This window comes from Neolamprologus multifasciatus, chromosome 1 (genome assembly GCF_963576455.1).
Source record: "Neolamprologus multifasciatus chromosome 1, fNeoMul1.2, whole genome shotgun sequence".
In the NCBI taxonomy this organism is placed as follows: domain Eukaryota; kingdom Metazoa; phylum Chordata; class Actinopteri; order Cichliformes; family Cichlidae; genus Neolamprologus; species Neolamprologus multifasciatus.
Genome location: NC_140439.1, coordinates 23,488,211 through 23,493,757, shown reverse-complemented (window position 1 = coordinate 23,493,757; position 5,547 = coordinate 23,488,211).

The following is a 5,547-nucleotide window of genomic DNA, read 5'->3' as shown; positions in this document are numbered from 1 at the left end:
CCTTGAGTGTGTGCACTTTTCTTGTGTGACCCTGAATCGTATTCTGGCTCCCTAAACTGGTACTCAGTCATCAAAATCTTGAGAAACTCCTGATTTTATGTGAATTTCCAAGAACAAAAGTAAATTCAAACATATAAACTGTGTATTTTGTTTGAGGACAAAGGAAACACATTAACCCTTTAATAAAAACCTTTGTTACCATAAGATCTCAAGGTGAAGATAGAAATGCATTCAGAATATGGATACACTGTATTTGTGAGGATAGAAAGACAGATACATTTATTTGTCCCCAGTAGGGAATTTGGCTTGCAAGAGAAGTCACCTGACATTCATACAACCACATAAAAACAAGCACATCAACATAAAAAGACAGGCACACAATGTGCAGAGACTTTCACTCTCCTTGGATCTTAGGGAGGATTTTCACCAATTTGGCAACGTATGTGTCACTCACGTTCAGAAATTTGATGGCTTGTGGAATAAAAGATCATTTGAACTTGTTTTGTGAACATAGTTGAATAACAATACAATACAATACAATACAACTTTATTTGTATAGCACATTTAAAAGACCAGTGGTACACCAAAGTGCTTTACAATAAAAACAGGAAAATTAAGACAATAAATAAAAGACTATTAACAAAGTACCACATACTGTATATCATCAGGTTAAGGGCACTAATTATACAGCAATAAAAGGGAATATAAGAACAAAGTTACTAAGAACAGATATAGCTAAAAGATAAAGTACATAAATAAGAAATTGAACCAAATATAAAATAGGGACACTAACTAGATGGAAAAGCTATGTTGAATAAATGAGTTTTTAAACGGGATTTAAAAGATAAAACAGAGTCTGACGCACGGATAGCGATAGGAAGGTTGTTCCACAGATTCGGTGCAACCAGGGCAAAAGCACGGTCACCCCTAGATTTAAGTCTAGATCTAGGCTGAGCCAGGAGTAATTGGGCTGAAGACCTGAGGGCTCGCCCAGGGACAGTGCTGTGCATGTGCATATGGTAATATGGAGGCAAGCGGATGTTTCACATCACTGACAGTATGGGTAAGGGATCTAAAGCTTTGGGGCAAAGATAAGGCATAAATAAAAACCCATGTTTTATAAAAGGCAACAAAGTTATTACACATTTTTTAGTTTCTAATTGTTGCAGTTTCTTTTAGAAATTTTACTTTAAAATATATGAAAAAGTTATGATTTTTTTATACATAGGAAATAACATACAATAGGAAAAAGAGATTCGAAGTCAAATTATATAATTTACAAAACTTTAAATTACCAGCCTTTTGTCACATTTTAAGAAATAAGTGTATTGTCATAGTAGTGGGAAATCTGGACCCAAAATTCAGACTCCAGGACAGGATTTAATAGACTTGAACAAACCTATATTATATGAGGCCGCAAATTCAGTTGACTGAAAAAAGCAGGGTTCAAAAGTAATCTAAGCAGGTAATACACAAGATAAACAATTAGGCACACACAACACACACAGAACAAGAGACTATCAAAATAAGACAGGAAACTAGCACTGAGACAGAGGCTACGATACATGAGCTTGGTAGGCCAAAGTAAACAGAAAGACAAAACTAACTAAATGCAGGAGACATCACAGAAACACAGACTAAGCATGGTGAATATAGGAAGACAAGAAAAACTTAACAACTAACAAGATCAGAATGATAACTTTTTTGACAACTTTTTTTCAAGTGCATGTTGTTAATGACATTTACAGACTTTTCCACCAGTTTAAATGTACAACTTTTCAGTGCCCTTTATACTTGAAGCTTTTAAATAGTACCCGAGTGCTTATTCTACCACTTGAAACGGATACAATATCAGTTTCATGACATTACTTTAAAAATAACTAGAAATTGGATTATCGATAGATAACTACTTATTTGAAACTTTTAAACCTACCAGTCCCTTAAGAAGACAGAACAGTCCATCTATTCTCCAGCTGTTCTCCTTGACATTTCTTATCTGGTGCTTCCTGACTCATCTCTCCTCCCCTCTTTCTTACACACGGCTGGATTTGCACAGATTTGTCACCAGGGGTGGAAACCTCTTCCTCAGAGTCACACCACAGCTGATTTGGAGCAGTAGGTTTCTCAGTCTGTCCTGATTCTGGATGCTTGGAGTCCAGGATTGATTGTAGGATTAAAACTTCATTTTAATTTTAAATCACATGTACATCATTTGTATTTTTAAATCACTGAGAAAAATAAGAAAGAGACAGGACAGACAAAATACTGCAGAAATATTGGGATTGATAACAAAAGTGGGGTAAAACATTATAAAATAGCACAGTCACAGCAATAGCAAAGAAAAAGAACATTTATGGGAAAAAAATAGATATTGCAAATATTTTTTCATTGCAGGTTCAGTGCAGGTTATCCATATATGCAACCTACATCTAGTAAGTTATCATAGTTTCTGCTCCTTAATCCTCTTTGATCACAACTGCATTGCTGGTAAGTAATTAACATAAAGGGAGAAATATGGAACAACTGAACAGAGAGATGATAAAAAAACAAAAACAATAAACCTGAAAGATAGAAGTTTGGATTACTGAGAGAAAATGTCATGATCTCGCCCTCAGGAAACATTTTCAGTTTTGTGTTCTGTTTATGTTTTAAGACTGGGATAGATACGTATAAACAAAGCTCTAGTACAAGCTTTTATTCTGTGAATTTCCCATCTTCCTCAGTGCAATAATTGTGCTCATATCCTGGGTTAAGACCCCACAAGCTGACTACGGCTTTGTAGTTGATCTTTAAGGCAATCAATTCTCTGCACTGTGAAAGAGAAACTGAAACCTAACTGGTGTTTTTCACTTGGTTAAGTGAGTCAACAGCACAAATTCAATGCTGCAGCTCCTCTGCATCTCTTTGTTATTGTCTAATAACTGGCAAATTAAGCATAAAGTTTGGACTCAAGTCAAATTTCTGTGAAGCAATTATTGAAAACCCATTCCAGTGTTCTTGTTACCAAAGCTGGGAATAAACAATCTGTATATTCCAGGGTTTCTTATACAACTGACCTGTTAAGGCACATAGAAACCAATAATCGTTTATTATCAATGAAATCTGAAATTAATTGTTTTTAAATCTACACAGAAAATACAAAATGATCTATCATTTGTAGAAAGTGGACAACATTTCATACCTTAGCTATAGCTTTACATTCTGTTTGCATACCCTACAAAAAAATTTAAGATGCAGAAAACTAGAAGGTTTAGAAATGAGAAGTTTTCACTTAATTTGCTGTGAAATTACATGATAATACTTCAAAGCTCAGCAAGTGATGACTTTGTCCTCCAAAACAAAGCTTTCTATTATTTGGCAAGGTCTTGATGCCCATTCGAAATCATGAAACAAATTACTTTTAGGTATTTGCCTTCATAACAGATTCATAAGAAGTAACAGTGTGATTGTAGAAATCATTAAGATCTGTGTGAAAAAACAAAATAGAAACTTAAATTTCAATTTGTTCCTTAGTTCTGTATTTCTTTGTGGACTTGGATGGTGTTTTTGACCAGAGGCATTAACATGGTTTGTTAGGTTTTGCAACCTAAGGCAAGTTTTTCAAATCTCCAAGCATCTAATATCTACCTGAGGTCTGGGAACTTAGAAACTATGTAGTCCTACACTGTGAATAAAAGTGTAGGACATGTGTTTTCACAAGATAGATGAATAGATTAATTAGGTTGTAATAGAGATTTGTCTGTGAGCTGAATTTGGCATTTTTGTATTGCAAATGATAAAATACACAAATTTCAGAATACTTGCAATGAGTTTAATTTCATTTATACAGCACCAGTTCACAACAATAGCTATCTGTTTTATATTTTAAAGTAAACCTCCAACAATATTTAAGAAAGAACTCCAGTGATCCAATGATCCCATGAGCAAAAATGGTGGGAAAGAAGAATTCCAGTCGAACCAGGCTCAAGGAGGGGTAGCCATCTGCTTTGTTGGAGAGAGAGTGGAAAAAGAAGCGAGCATACACAGATCATGGACAACAGACTACAGACTGCAGGACTGACACAAAAGTCAAAGACATGCAATTATGGTATATAAAAGCACCAAGAGTGAAAAGACAAGAGTGGCAAACAAATGCTTAGTGCATTATAGCCTATAGCAGCATAACAGGGTCAACTAATCCAGACATCACAATAAGCTTCATCACAGGGTAAGCTTTGAAAATATTCTCAAAAGTATAGAAAGTGTCTGTCTCCTGAACCCAGACTGGGAGACTTAGATCTGGATTTGTGTTACATTCAGTGCAACAACTCGTCAATTCAACCAATTCAATTTGATTTGTTATTTCAGCGTTTTGTTTTTATTTTTAAGTGCTGAATGTCTCCATATAAAGATATTTTCCTTACCTAGTGACGCACCCTGTTGGCCATTTTGTATATAACATTGCACAGTTTAAAAACAGAAATAAAATATGAAAGGCAGGTAACAAGTAAATCGTAGTATCTGAATAAGCTAGATTATATCAGATATAATTATGGTGGTAATGATGTAGTTACCGACCATAGACAAAAAATAGCTAAGGAAGAACAACATGATTTGTGGCAATATCAAATAAAATATAATAAAATAAACGCTGCAATATATGTAATCAGTGTAATTCAGCTGTAAGAGGCTCATAAATAACTTAGCGCACTTAACTTTAACATTGTTATTTATAGAGTTTAGTAAAACTGAAACAAAGGAACATTATTTTAAAATATAAAATCGGGTCACATGCGTGCAATAGCATTCCTGCACAAAGTCATGTTTTCTTTGGGTGTGGGATGGTCATTACTCCAGTAAAACCTGTCACTTCATCATAATATATGTGGTTATGAGCACATATTTTTAACAGGCTTGTGCTGTTGATGCTGGTTTGCTAGATGAGAGCGGCAATAAATCCTAATATTACATGTCAGATATCCCATGGGACTGTCAAAACTCTCAGACATCAAATAGTTAAATGAAATATAACCAAAACTGAAACTCCAAATGGTGCAATTGCTCACTCAGCTGCTGCTTTTTCCAGATTCACTGGCTTCATTGGGCCATGTGTGTAATTGTGAATCATATCGTCTGTTATTAATGTCAATCAAAACTAGTCACTATGATCCAAATTGCTGATGTGCTCAGCTGTAGCTAAACAAAAACAAAAACAAAAACCAAAAAACTGTTTGAATTTGAACTTATTAAAATATTGGTGATTTTATACTTTTTATGGCACGATTGAAATAATTCACAGATATCTTTTGTAGAGCAAAAATATACACAAACAAACACTGAAAACAGAGCAACGAACTATTCTAAATATGACCTCTGTCTTTTTGTGGATAACAGAACTGACAATGGGTAAGCCTCTGGTCACAAAATGAGAGGAAAGTTTAAACCCAAAAGCCACATTCAGGAGGTTATTTACTTGGAAGTCACTCAGCCGTTTGCTGTAAAAAGATCTAAGTGCAACAAGGAAGAGGAGTAGTCTGCAGCATTCTGCCATACTGCTGATCATCTCTC